Source organism: Micromys minutus (assembly GCF_963924665.1).
Source record: "Micromys minutus genome assembly, chromosome: 3".
Taxonomy (NCBI): Eukaryota; Metazoa; Chordata; class Mammalia; order Rodentia; family Muridae; genus Micromys; species Micromys minutus.
Genome location: NC_137972.1, coordinates 25,845,752 through 25,860,684, shown reverse-complemented (window position 1 = coordinate 25,860,684; position 14,933 = coordinate 25,845,752). Strand labels below are relative to the sequence as shown.

The window sequence follows — 14,933 nt, the reverse complement described above, 5'->3', positions numbered from 1 at the left end:
TTGCTTGCTACCAGTCCATATGACTAGGGAATGCAAGGCAATCCAGATGTATTTTAGAAGATTGATGGGAGTTGCAAAATAAGAGTCTAGTAAGCTGTTAGATCTGAAGGCTGTGCTTAATTTAGTTTTCATCCTGAAGATGGTGTATCATTCATAACAAGGAAATGCATAGAAAGTAGAAACTCATAGTCTCTACACTGGATTTGGTAGTAGACACCTGCAGTGGCAGCACTCTGAATGTTGATGTGAGGAGATTGCAAATTCAAGGCTAGCCTAAGCTATATAGTGAAACTTGTCAGGATGAAACAAAAACAGCTGGTTAAATATACCTCAGTTGCTTTCCTATTACATAGGAAGCCCTAGCTCAATCCCTAGTACCGCATATATCAGGTGTGGTGGTCCACACTGATAATCTCAGCATTTAGGACACTCATGAGTTGAAAGTCACCATTGGTTGTATAGTGAGTTTGAGAGCAACCTGGAACAATTACACCAGAACTTGTCTTAAAAACAACAGGTTGGGTATGGTGGTGCACACCTTTAATCCCAGCACTAGGGAAGCAGACATAAGTCTAATCTCAGTGAGATTCTGTTTCAAAACAGAACAAGAGAAATAAAAACAAAATTCCAACCAAACCCCAACTCCCTAAATATATAAAGTGAATAAGTCGAAATATTGTTTGAAAATTGCCTACCTGGTTGGCAGTTGAAGTTTAAGCAAGGGACAGCAATTGGATATATTTGGAACAGGCCTAGGATATAGTCTGTATTGGTTTATTAAGTAGAAACTAATCTTTGCAGAGTAAAGTTTACTTTGCTATAGACTGGGCAAGGAACAAGGATAGGTGAGATGATGCTTGAGAAGTATGGGCCATGCTAAGATTTTTAGGGGAGAGTTTTAATTACAGTTTTGTAGTAGGTGGTTTTGAACACAGACTTGGCATTGAGAAGAGTTGTTACCTGGAGGAATCACAGTTAAAAACCTGATTTCAACACCAGTGAGATGGTTTAGTGGGTAAAAAGCATTTGCTATCCAACCCTGGTCTGAGTTTTGGTTTCTACAGTAGAAGGAGAGTTCCGGTTTCACTCACACATACCATGCACATGCATAGCTAAAATTTTTAAAAATTAGAAGAGAATGAAAGAAAAGTTGTCTTCTGACCGCTACACACACTCCCCAACCACAAACACATAGACTTGCACATGTTCACACAATATTAGTTATTAGTCACCAGACATTCAGTGTGTGCCAGGGTTGTGGATATATGAATTATCTCATTTGGTGTTTATAAGGCTATTTTATACTGATATTAAAGCTTATTGGATTTAATACATGCTAAGAAATCATAAATAATGAGCCAGAATACTATTCAATTCTATCTGAATGGAACCAGATGTTAGTATCTGTACTCCTCAAAGAATCTTAAGTGAGCTTGTGAGACATATTTTTATCTAGACCTCATCCTAGAGCTATTAAATTTGGTTCAGCATTTAAACACAGTATCCAGATGGTTTTGATTTGAGTACACATTAAAGGAGGACCCCAGAGACTGAGCTTTGAGCTGATTGGGTCACCCTGGTTGGGACATGGTCAGACCTCTTTAGTGGTATAGGAATGGCTTAGAAAATCAGACCCTATTATTGTACTTCCAAGTTTGCACCTTCTTTCTGCATTTCTCATCTTTAGGTGAGACAAATTCTCTCTGTGCTTTAACTTTTATAGTTGGGAAGAAACTTCTGCAGGGTTTTGCTAGTGGAGGAGATAGGTAGTTTGTGTGTGTGTGTGTGTGTGTGTGTGTTTTAAAAATAAAGTGTGTATGTATTTGGGAGTGTATGTGTTGTTGAAACCAAGAGGGATCCCTGGTATCATCCTTAGGAACATTGTACACCTCTCAGCCTGGAGCTCAATAGTTAGTCTTTAGTCTAGGGCAGTGGTTCTTAACCTTTCTAATGCTGTGACCTGGGCTGGAGAGATGGCTCAGCGGTTAAGAGCACTGACTGCTCTTCCAGAGGTCTTGAGTTCAAATCCCAGCAACCACATGGTGGCTCACAACCATCTGTAATGAGACTGGATGCCCTCTTCTGGTGTGTCTGAAGACAGCAACAGTGTACTCACATACATGAAGTAAGTAAATAAGTAAACAAATAAATAAATAAAAAATGCTGTGATCCTTTAATAATGGTGTGGTGATCCCTAACCATTAAACTTATTTTGTTGCTACTTTATAACTAATTTTGTTAGTGTTCTGAATCGTAATGTAAATATCTGATATATAGAATATCTCTGATATTTGGCCCCTGTGAAAGGGTTGTTTGACCCTCAAAGGAGTCAGGACCTATACAGGCTGATTTATTCTCCTGTCTGCCGCTCCCACTACTTGGCTTGCAGACAGATAGATAGATGTTCATGCCTGACTTTTATGTATGTAAAGGATCCAAATTGAAGTTCTGAAGTTTGCTTAGAAAATCACTTAACTAACTGAACCATCAGCTCAGCCCCTTGAATTTTTTGTTTTGTTTGGTTTGGCTCATTAAGACAGTTTTTCTGTGCATACTTGGATGCTCTAGAACTCACTCTGTAGACCAGGCTGGTCTTTTTTTCTTTTCTTTTTTTTTCTTTTTTCTTTTTTTTTTTTTTAGCATTTAAAAATGTAGACTTTAATAAGTGTCCAGGTCAGCTCGTGGGGAAGCTGACCAAGATACACAACGTAGGAGATACATGTGACCACCTGGAGTTTCTATACTTCGTTCTGCTTACAGAATATTTATTAAGGTTGCTTAATATATGACTTTTCATTTGACATTGTGGAAGTCCTTTATTGTAAAACTAATCCTTCTGTCTGGTGACAAGCAGCAGCCACAGCGATCACTCTGGACCCCCACTCTATAGATAAATTTCATTTCCTCTTGAGACATAGGTTTTCTCCTGTACTTCTGAGGTAATGATTTTTTTTTTATGTCTTTACTTTTTTATTCTTTGCACACAAAGACTAGCATGATTTGGTTTCACTGGGTAGACAGTTGAATAATCCATTCAAGATGGCTTAATCCAACTTGATGAAGCCTATGTCCTTTGTGTACTGCTCCAACTTGATGAAGCCTATGTCCTTTGTGTACTGCCGGAAGCACTGACAGCACATGTTCAGCCCGTATTTACGGATCAGACCATGGTGGTTTGAGCAGACTCGAGAGAGAGCCCTGGCCGAACTTCCGTGGGTGACTCCAGTAGAGCTGCTGGTGACCCATTTTGCCTTCAGACCCGCAATGAGGAAGTCTTGAAATCAGAGATTCACTGCCTTTGCATCCTAAATGCTGGGATTAAAGGCGTGCACCACCACCCTTGGGCCCCTTATATATTCTATTTAAAATTTTTTGGGTACTAAATTTGTAGTATATTCTGGAAAGCCCACATGTATCTTTCCATTCTCTCTGTTTCATTGTTAGAGAACTATAGAGGGAAAGAACTACAAAGGATGTAGAGATGATTTAAGTTTAGTTCAGTTATACAGATGAGGTACAATCATCAAAGTGGTGTGTTGAATTGTGATTGAAACATGAAAGTCAAGCCTGGCAGTCAGTAGGTAGCCTGACTCAGCATTTGCTTTTTATACATGTGCTTTCTCTGTTTTCGGCTAAGCCTTTATCTTGTGTGTGTGTGTGTGTGTGTGTGTGTGTGTGTGTGTGTGTGTGTGTGTGTGTGTGGTGGTGTCTATGTTGATAAATTGTGGCATGTCACTTTCGTATAGGTCAGGGGACAATGGGGCAAGGGTGTTCTTAGGTTATCAGCTTTGCCCTGTAAACATTTTTACTTACTAAGTCATCTAGCTGGCCTCTCCCTTTATTGGATACCTAAGTTTCTGTAGTCAGTAACCATGTATGGTATGTTTGTGGTGCCTCATTTGGGTCTTAACATTAGCTATAGCAGTATTTTCAGATGATGAGAATAAAAGGCATTACTTTAGGAAGATTTTATTTGTCTTAATGGGAAGGAGGCACTGACATTGTTCAGTGTAAAGTATTGGGAACAGCATGTGAGATGAAGAGAACTGACAGAAGGTTGCAGGTGGAGGCTTAACACTTTGGAATGAGTCCATAGGTTCCTGCTACCCACTGCAGTGTATAAGGTCCATCTGGGCCTCCCCTAAGATATAAAATGGAACGAATCTCTTGCCTCTCTTTATCTCTTCCCTCTGTCCCTTTTCTCCCCATTCCCCTCCCGCCTCTCTCTCCACATGTTCATGGCTGGCCTCTTGTTCATTCATTTTCTGTCTGTCCGTCTCTACTACATTCTCAGCTCCCCTCCTTATGTCCTAAATAAATTCTATTCTAAAGTAAATTAATGGCATGAAATATACATAAGACATAAAAAAGACTTGAAAATGTTAGGTATAGACTAGATGGAAGAACCAAAGACTTGCTGACGACTTGGCAACATCTTTAGCATGTAATTTCTCTTTCCGTTTTTCCACTAAATTCCAGACCCTGGTACTTTATTTTCTATTTCATCTCATCTCAAAGAGACCAGTACAGAGGATCACTAGGGTCCAGGAGTTCAAGACCACTGTGAGTAACTAGTGAGACTCCTATTTCAAGTATTTATAGAAAAATATAGACAATCTAAGTCCATTTATATAAAGTTTCAAAATAAGGGATGGGGAAGATTTGAGGTGACTTGAAATTCTTTGTGGAAGAGGCTGTCTTTTGCCTCCTAAGTGGTGGGCTTAAAGTTGTGTACCACCATGTCTGGGTGACCCAAACCTTATAAATCAGCTTTATTGAGGGATAATTTTCATATAATTAAGTTTACAAAGTTTAAAGTATACAACTGAGTTTCAGCAACTGTATACACATCCCAAACAATGATGGACCACTAAGATTTCCCCAAAACTCAAGGCCTGTACAGTCCATAGTTCCCCCACAAATACCTTTTCCAGGTAGTGGCTGATCTGTGAATTCTGTTTCATCATAGGTAAGGGTTTCCTGTTCCAGAATATCAGGGCAACCTTACTCTATGTATTCTCTCATTGTTTTCCAGGCCAACTATTATGTATGGGATATACTTTTTATTGTTGTTTTGTTTGAGACAGTTTCTCTATGTAGTCCTGACACTTGCTTTGTAGACCAAGCTGGACTCAAACTCACAAATATCCACCTGCATCTGCCTCCTAAGTTATGGGATTCAAAGTGTGCACCATTATTACCCCGCTATGGGGCATAATTTTTAATCTAGTCCAATATATTGTGTATGTCTTTATGTCTGTGCTTGAATGCACTGCATTATAGGATAGTGATTTGTTAATGGTTTGTTAGCATTTATAGTGTTTGTTTTCTGAGCCTCCTAGAATGAAGGTTTTTTTTCAATGTGTTTATGTTTTATTATTTTAATACATCCCCCCATCCCCTCAGTTTTTCTGTGTAGCCCTGGCTGTCATGGAACCAGCTCTGTAGATCAGGCTGGCCCTGGTACTCAGATCTAACTGCATTTGCCTCTTAGGTGCTGGATTAAAGGCCACCACTGCTCTGATCAGATTGTTTTCTTATCCAGCTATTCCCACCCAAGCTGATGAATTTGTCAGAGGCATTCTTCAGCTTTGTTACTTTTAGTTTTTCCTTAGAATTCTACACCTCTCTGCTTACCTTGTTCTTTCTTAGACTTCTTAATTTTCACAAATGTCTTCACTTTCCCAATATCTGCCGTATTTGTGTCTGGTCCCAAGGCTGGTGGGACTCCTCTAAGACTGCTTTGGAAATTTCCATTTCCCTGTCACCTTCAAGATCTTGTTTAACAGCTCAGGACACCATGGAACTACAGATCCTCGTGGCTCAGCTTCTTTAATATTAGTATTATAAGAGTGTACCACCCCCCCCCAAAAAAAGAGTGTACCACCATGCCATGCTTGAATTCTCTCTCTCCCTCTCTCTCCCTCTCTCTCCCTCTCTCTCCCTCTCTCTCCCTCTCTCTCTCTCTCTCTCTCTCTCTCTCTCTCTCTCTCTCTCTCTCTCTCTCTCTCTCTCGTAGCTGAATATATGGTGTATTGAGTAAAAGGAACTTGCTCTCTGATCCTCACTTTGAGGTAGTTTATAATCTACTGTAATTTACTTCTAGAGATCCAGTGCTTTCTTTTGACTTCTGTAGGCATTGCACACATGCAGTACATGCAGAATACCCATGCACATACTTTTTTTTTTTTTAAAAGTCATTAAGGTGAGGATAACCTTATGGACCACGGGGCCTATTTTATGCATGCTACATCAATTCTGTTAAATCCCGGTCCTGATCTTCTATTCATGAAACTTCACTTTGTTACAAAAAACTTCGCTTTGTTATATTTTTTTTAATAAAATACCAACAGTGCATATTCTTTTTCACTTTCTAGCTTGGTGTTTTTTGCACTAGGTTTCATAGAGTTGAAATATAGGATGTTTCAGTCGTTAAAGATTAGAATTGTGGGTATTTTCTGTTGAAAAGGATCTTAATCTCTATTCATGAGCATGGTTGGAACACCATTTTGGTGTCCTGGAGCTCTACCTTCTATTGTGCTGGTCTGGCTCTATAAACTCTTAACATTTAGAGATTCCTGACTTCAAGGTGCTGATCGAGCACAGGCCTGTGCAGCATGCTGACACTCAGAGCAGGGGTGCGAGAGGTCAGGAGCATCAGGTTGCTGCCCCTGCCTCTTTTTTAAATAAAAAGTTAACCTTCATCCACATGTATTCTGCCTTAGGTTATATAGAGAAACAATTGCTCTCTTTATAATGGAGAGTGAAAAACATAAGGCTGAACAGCTTCGGCAGTCCCAATTCTGACACTTTCCTTGAGGAGAGTTACTGGTCTTCTCTTTACATTAGAAACTAGGTTCTGAAGCCAGGTGGTGGTGGCACATGCCTTTAGTCCGAGCACTCAAAAGTTCATCGATCAGCCCAGTCTATAGAACAAGTTCCAGTACAGCCAGAACTGTTACACAGAGAAACTCTGTTGCAAGCAGTCAAGCAAACAGCAGCAGCAGCAGCAGCAGCAGCATAGACCTTGCCTGAGAGACATGAAGGCAAGCAGACAAAACAAAAAGCTTTTCTTTCAATTTCATTGTGTCTAGGTTGCTACAGGAAGATACAACCCACACTTAGGCAGTCTTCCCACTTTAATTCATGATCAAGACCTTTCACATATGGGCTCAAGGGTTGTCTGTTACTTGATTACAGATCCAGTCAAGTTGACAACCAAGATTAAACATCAGTGTGAAGCATCAGCTATAGTGTCTGAGAAAGAAATTTTGTACAAACTTAGATTCCATTCTAAGTAAATTTATGGTCCAGTACACCCTTCAAGACCTACCTGTCTTTTACTTGAACCTCTTTGTTTCTAGAGATGTAGTACAAACTATCTGGGCTCTCAGCATAAAGCCATTTGTATGGAGATTATGCGAATCTATGCTAACTATACATTGCTTCTGTATGGTACTACTTAATTCAAGAATAATACTTAAAGACAGAAAAATATAAAGATGGGGTCTCATTATGGAATTTAGACCAGATTGGCATCAGACTCAGACCCAGTTTCCTCTACCTCTTTAGTGCCAGGATTAACAGGATGCCACCAACCAGGGCTAAATACAATAATTTTGAAGACATTTATTTTTATTGTGTGTGTGTGTGTGTGTTTGCCAGCACGTATGTGTGTGCACCATGTGGTGCCCGTGGAGGTCAGAAGAGGGTGATGGATTCCTTGGAACTGGAGTTTCAAATGATTATAAACCACCATCATGTAGGTTTTAGGAGTGGAACCTTGGTTCTTCACAAGAACAGTAAACATTTTTAACAATTGAGTCTTCTTTTCCAGCTCCTAAGAGCAGTAAATAGTGTTTATGGCACTTAAAACAGTGATCACATATTTATAGCATCTTTTTGAGATTTTAATAATTTTTCTTCTTAGACACTTTATTGAGATACCAAACTTAATTTCACCTATTCAAAGTGGACATTTTATTGATTTCAGTATACTCTTAAGTTTGTAACTATCACCACAGTCAATTTTAAAGATGTTGTCGTCAACTGTAAATAAGCTCTAAAGTTCTTTACAAGTCAATCTCTACTCTACTCCCTACCTGCTCTCTTCTGGAAACCACTAATCTTTGAATTTGCTGATTGAACCATGAGCAGAATTACTCAAAATATGCACTTTATGACTGACATCTATTATTTTTATCAGGATGTTTTGAATATTCATGTTTCAGCCAGTGCCCTAGTTTGCTTTCTGTTGCAGTGATTCAACACCATGACCAAAAGCAACTTGAGGAGGAAAGGGTTTATTTGGCTTGCATTTCCATAGGGTAGTTTATTATTGAGGAAAGTTATGACAGGAACTCATGAAGGAATCTGGAGGCAGGAACCAAGACAGACCAAAGTTCAGCCTGCTTTCTAACATAACCCAGTGCCAGCTTCCCACAGGTGGCAACACTAACTGTAGGGTATGCCCTCACTCCAATCATTACTTAATAAAATGCCCAACAAGCTTGTCAGCCAAGGATATCAAACCTGCCTGTTGACTTGTGGTGGCTTGAATGAAAACGACTCACATAAACTCATATATTTGAATACTTGGTCCCTATTTAGTTAAACTGTTTGGAAACGATTAAGATGTCTGGCCTTGTTGATGGAGGCTGTGGACTTGCAAATCATTCTTCCTAGTTGACTCTCTCTGGCTTGTGGCTGTGGATCAGAGGTAAGTTGTCAGCTACTGCTCCAGGTTCATGCCCATTTGTTTATTGCCATACCTCTGGCCTGAAGGTTCTCTGATCTTCTGGAATCATGAGTCCTCAAATTAAATACTTATATGTTGCCTTGGACATTATGTCTCTTCACGTAACAGTAGAGAAATAGAAACTAAAGTAACCTTAGCTTGTGTCAGTGGACAAAAACCTAGAGCATCACAGGTACTTCACTCTTTTATTTCCAGATATATTCCATTTATGGATACACTTAAATTTTGTATAATCATTATTAGTTGACGGACATTTGAGTTACATACTTTTGGCTATTGTGCATCATGCTCTGAATATTCCTGTTCCAGCTTGTTTGGGGGCATAGGCTTGAACATCTTTCAGGAGCAGAATTTAATTAATTCATTAATCGGTTTATTGAGACTATATCTTACTATATAGTCCTTACTATCCTGGAACTAGCTATACAGGTCAGGCTGGCCTCAAACACACAGAGATCTGCTTGTCTCTGTCTTTCAAGTACTGGGATTACAATCCTGTGCTACTAGTCTGGTGTGTGGAATTTATCATTCCAGATGGTTTTGTGTTTAATCTTTTGCAGAATTGCCACAGTTTTAAGATTGCTATACCATTTCACATTAATTACTACCACTGGGTGACTGTAGTTGCAGTCCCTTTACATCCTCACAAATATTTGTTTAAGTCTGTACTCATTCATTCATTTTTGATTCTTTGAGATTGATGGGATCTCATAACTTAGCCTGGCTTTGAACTTGTTAGGTAATTGTCCTGCCTCCACCTCTGTAGTGCTGGGATGACTAGAATGCTGGAATTACATACATTGGACACCACCTAGTATTGTCATCCTGAATATAGTTTTCTGACTTTTCATGTCAGCCTGAATGGCAGATAAAAATTTTAGTGATACCCATAAACATGGTATACTGACTTTTGGGTGAAATTTATAGTCATTGGTAAGGTGGAGGGTTAATTTGTGCAGTGCATTGAGTGCCCTCACTAGGACGTGTGGAAGTCTGTTTTTTTAGGAAGTGTAGAGATCAGTTCTTGTGCCCTGGTTATGCTTAGCATCTTGAATGTTGGTATTACATTTTGTGTGGTTGAGCCATTCATCTCTGTGAATTGTTGATTAGAGCTAGTCTAAGTGAGATTTATGATGGGGTACCTTTTCTCTCATGTCTACATGTTGGAACCCATTAAAAATCTATTCTATTGAGGAGGTGAGTTGGGTACTTAGCAAATGTGATTCTTCATAGAACAGCCACTTTTATGTAATCTAAGAAATTTCTTGTTTTATGTTGGAGTATCTTTTGGGTATATGCCCAGGAGTGGTATAGTTGGTAGTACTATGTCCAATTTTCTGAGGAACCGCCAGACTGATTTCCAGAGTGGTTGTACCAGCTTGCAGTCCCACCAACAGTGGAGGAGTGTTCCTCTTTCTCCACATCCTCTCCAGCATCTGCTGTCATCTGAGTTTCTTAGCCATTCTGACTGGTATGAGGTAGAATCTCTGGGTTGTTTTGATTTGTATTTCTCTGATGACTAGAATGTTGAACATTTTAGGTACTTCTGGGCCATTCAATATTCCTCAGTTTAGAATTCTTTGTTTAGCTCTATACTCCATTTATAAATAGGGTTATTTGGTTCTCTGGAGTCTTCTTGAGTTCTTTGTTATGTTGGATATTCGCCCTCTATCAAATGTAGGGTTGGTGAAGATCTTTTCCCAGTATGTAGGTTGCCATTTTTGTCCTGTTGGCACTGTCCTTTGCCTTATAGAAGCTTTGCAATTTTATGAGATCCCATTTGTCTGTAGTTGATCTTAGAGCCTGAGCCATTGGTGTTTTCTGTTCAGGAAAATTTCCCTTGTGCTGATTTGTTCGAGGCTCTTTCCCACTTTTCTGTTAGATTCAGTGTATCTTTTATGTGGAGTTCCTTGATCCACTTTGACTTGAGCTTTGTACAAGGAGATAAGAATGAATCAATTTGCATTCTTCTAAATGTTGACGGACCCTTGAACCAGCACCATTTGTTGAATATGCTGTCTTTTTTCCACTGGGTGGTTTTGGCCTCTTTGGTGTGTGGGTTCTGGGTCTTGAATTATAGGACACATGCTCCACTATGTTTATAGCAGCCTTACTAATAATAGCCAGATGTTGGAAACAGCCCAGATGTCCTTCAACAGAGGAATGGATACAGAAAATGTGGTACATTTACACAATAGAGTACTACTCAGCTATTAAAAACAATGACTTCATGAAATTCACAGGCAAATGGATGGAACTAGAAAATATCTTGAATAAGATAACCCACTCAAAAAAGAACACACATCATATATATTCACTGATAAGTGGATATTGGGAAAAACCTAGGGCTACCCAAGATACTACTAATGAAGCTCAAGAAGAAGGAAGACCAAAGTGTGGATGCTTCAGTCCTTCTTAAAATGGGAACAAAATAATTCACAGGAAGTGGAGGGAAGGATCTGGGAGGGAGAAAGGGGGAAGGAAAAGGGTGCAGAATCAGGTGTGGGAGGAGACTGGGGGGGTTACAGAGGGTCAGGAAACCAGTGGGTGTTGGGTTTGAATAGCAGCTTGTCCAGACAGATCACACCAGGCCAGTACAGTTCCATGGAAGAGGTTTAATTTGGTGGAAAGTACACAGGGAGCAAAAGAAGGGAAAAGAGGGGTAAAGTTAGAGTTCTGCCTTTTATTTGGACTGATACAACCACACACATGGAACACAAGTAAAGGTGGGCAGGTGGACCAAGTGGATGCTGGGAATGCATGTCGATTGCCATGGTAACAGATGCACAGGTCCTTTTGTGGTCATCTGGGGTGACGTCATCATCATTGCTGGATTTGGAGATGACCTGCGACCTTAAAACCAGTTCCTGACTGTAAAGCCAGTTCCTGATGTCAAAAGTGGGGGATGGGGAACTGGGGGTAACCACTAGAAAGTCCCAGATGCCAGGAGAATGAACACAAGGCTCCCAAGACCCAATGGGGATGACATTAACTGAAATACCCAACTAAGGGGAGAGAGAACCTGTAGAGACCATATCCAGAGGTTAGGCAAGGCCCCCAGGGATGGGGCTACCCAACCATCTCCAAAATTTTAACCTAGAATTGCTCCTGTCTAAAGTAAATGTCAGGACAAAGAGTGGAGCAGAGACTGAAGAAAAGGCCATCCAGAGATTGCCCCACTTAGGGATCTATTCCATCTACAGACACCAAACAGACATTAATTGCTGATGCCAAGAAGTCCTTGCTGACTAGAGCTTGTTATAGCTGTCCCCTGAGAGGCTCTGCCAGAAACTGACCAATACAGATGTGTATGTTCATAGCCAACCATCAACTGAGCACAGGTACTTCAATGGAGGAGTTAAGGAAAGGACTGAAGGAGCTAAAGGGGTTTGCAACCTCATAGGAAAAACAGTATCAACCAACCAGACTGCTCTCAGGGACTAAACCACAAAGGGACCAATGACTCTAGGTGCATATGTAGCAGAGGATTGCCTTATCTGGCATCAATGGGATTTGGAGGCCCTTGCTAGAGCAGTGAGGTGTGGGTGGAGACCTAGAGTTATCTCTGGGTTACCTCATATAAAGGTTTTATTATAAATTACTTATTAGGGCACCTTCATAGAAGCAGGGGGGACTGGGGGATAGAATAGGGGTCTTGCAGAAGGAAACCGGGAAGGGGAAGACATTTAAAAAAAAAAAAAACAACATAAGATTTAAAAAAATCTATTTGCCATTCATTTATTTTTACACAAAATATATAAATATGTCACCAGCTTTTCTTATCTTAAAAAAACTTAAATAAAAGACACCAGATAAAAATTTTTGCTGCCTTCTTTTAAAACTTTTTAATGGCTTTTTTCTTTTTTTGTGTTTCTTTTTCTTTTTTCTTTTTCTTCGTAGAGTTGTGTTTTTAGGGAAGAAAAGCCCCTGCAGTAAAAACAGCCCACTTAAAAGAGGGGGGAAGGGAGAGAAGGAGGGAGGGATTGACTCAAAGTTTTGGTGAATTCTGAGAAGAAGCAATTCCAAGTGGTAAAGATTACAAATATCTAGTCCTCCTGGGGTGACTTTATACAAGTTTACATCTCCTTCATCTTATGTTCTTCAAAAGGCCTTGAGGAGTTCCTCTCATAAAAAAAAAATAGCACTGCAATATTTTAGGTCAACTTCACACTGTACACGTTAGATTCAAATGGTTTGATATATTGGGTATTTTTAAGCTATACATTGGAAAGTGCCCCCCCTGCCCCCGTTGGTGAGCCAGAGAAGAATCCCCATTTACAAGTTATTTCTCTGCTTTCACATTCCTACCACATGTTGACATAATGTTTTAAATATTAGATTATCTCAAGAAAATACTTTTACAAAACCATATCAATTATTACATTTTTTTTTCTTTTTTCTTTTGTTAATAACCAGGACATGAAAGTCTCTTGGAAGAAGTTAGTTTGCATGACTCTTCCACGGAAGCCGGGCTTAGTGCCTGGCCTGTTAGGAAGCTCCGGGTGGGAAGTCCATACCCACCACCTACAGAACATAAGGGCTACAAACAGGGTTTCAAAGTCGACCCTAAGGTCTGGGACAGAGAGTCAAAAATACTTCAATCAGTTGTTAATGCTTTAAAAAGGTTGGTTGGTTGGTTGATTACTTTGAAACAATATTTCTATGGTCCAGAAAAAATTCACTGTGTTTGTAACTGGTTTTGTGAGTAAACACTTTGGGTTGTGATATGTACACCAGTCCCTTTTGATCTAATAAAAGAAGAGACCTGACTTTCTGAAAGAAGTCTCTAGAAAACTTATTTCCATGTGACTGTATAGAGAAGTAATTAAGGTCCTTGACTCCAACTTGGGGCTGAGCCTGACCACCTTCATATACAAGTGTGACCCACACAAGATGTGGCCACACACACTGTCTTCCCAGAGTCCACCTATGGGTGGTTATTACTATATTACTCTTCAGGCATGTTCTCTCTGTTTGTTCTCACTCCTTTTCTGGCTTCCAGAACAGAGGTATCCTTTGGTGGGTCTCAGTGGGTTTAGCCACTGTACCTCAAGATTAGAAAAAAACAAAACCATAAAAAACTTAAAACAAAATTAAAAACAGAATGCAGCCGTCTCCAGAGCTCCAGTGTCTACACAGGTGTGCCATCAACCAAAGCTCTCCTGACAGGCTGGGGAGGCAGAGGCCCCCACTAGATCCTACACTGCAGCTGGTTAGTTGTGACACATCCCAGGTTATGAAGTACGGTGACCCACAGGCATCCACCATTGGCTAGAGAATTGCATCCAGAGGACTGGACAGCCTGGTACTAAACAGAGGCTGAGAGCAGGCTCTTGTGCAAAAGGAAACTTCTCTTTCCTTCTTAGGCCACCAAGAGCTGCCACAACTTGGGGACTTCAGGCTGCACACATCACACATTGCTCAAGTCACTCTTATGGAAATTTCCAGGTCCTCATGAAACATGTCAAGAAGTCACTGTGGCAATGAACACTAAAGAATGAGTATGTGCCTGCTCGGAAAGTGTCACAATGCAGAACTGTAGGGAGTGCTCTGAGAAAGGCCAGGCATTTGCAGAGTGGAGCAGGCTCCCTGGCTAAGGCTGTAGGAGGTGCTAAGGCAGAGGGACAAGCGCTTCCTGGTTAGAGTATGTTTATGATGGCATTGTACAACTTGGTGAGCACCACAAAGTAGACGGGAAGGCAGGAAGTGTGGTCCATGTGAGCCGGGACAGCGCATTGTACTGCTCCAGCACTAACCTTAGAACGTCAGATGTGGTCTTGGAGTCCAGAGGGTGTGGAGCCCGCTGAGAGTTCCTGGTGGGAAGGAGCTCTGTCTGCTACAGAGATGCAGTGGAGTGAAGCCTTCAAGGAGAGTGGGCACTGACTGGTTCTGGGCCTGGGGGCATGAAGACTCAAACCACTGGGGGAGGTTCTCAGCTTTGGCAGTTGTTAGAAAATACCCAAGGGCCAATGGCTGCTGCTTGAACTCTTGTGGAGCCTCCTGAGACAGAAGCCACTGTGTTGGAAGTCAGAGCCCAATTCCAGAGGGAGAGCCTGGAGAGGGAACTGGAGGGGAGTTGGGAGAGGAGTGGAGGTTCCTGGTCACGAGGATGCCAATGTTATTTTATTGGAGGACAACATTTGAAATGTAAATGAATAACCAATTTTTAAAAATT

General features: G+C 40.6%; 1 protein-coding gene and 1 pseudogene across 4 annotated transcripts in view; one reads left to right on the top strand and one right to left on the bottom strand.

The window, feature by feature from the left end:
• CECR2 (CECR2 histone acetyl-lysine reader) overlaps positions 1-14,933 on the top strand; it is a 91,377-nt gene that overhangs the window by 15,609 nt on the left and 60,835 nt on the right. The window lies entirely within an intron of this gene.
• On the bottom strand, positions 3,045-3,246 carry LOC308418312 (small ribosomal subunit protein uS14-like; annotated as a pseudogene). Its single transcript has one exon. The product of its transcript is annotated as a small ribosomal subunit protein uS14-like (transcript).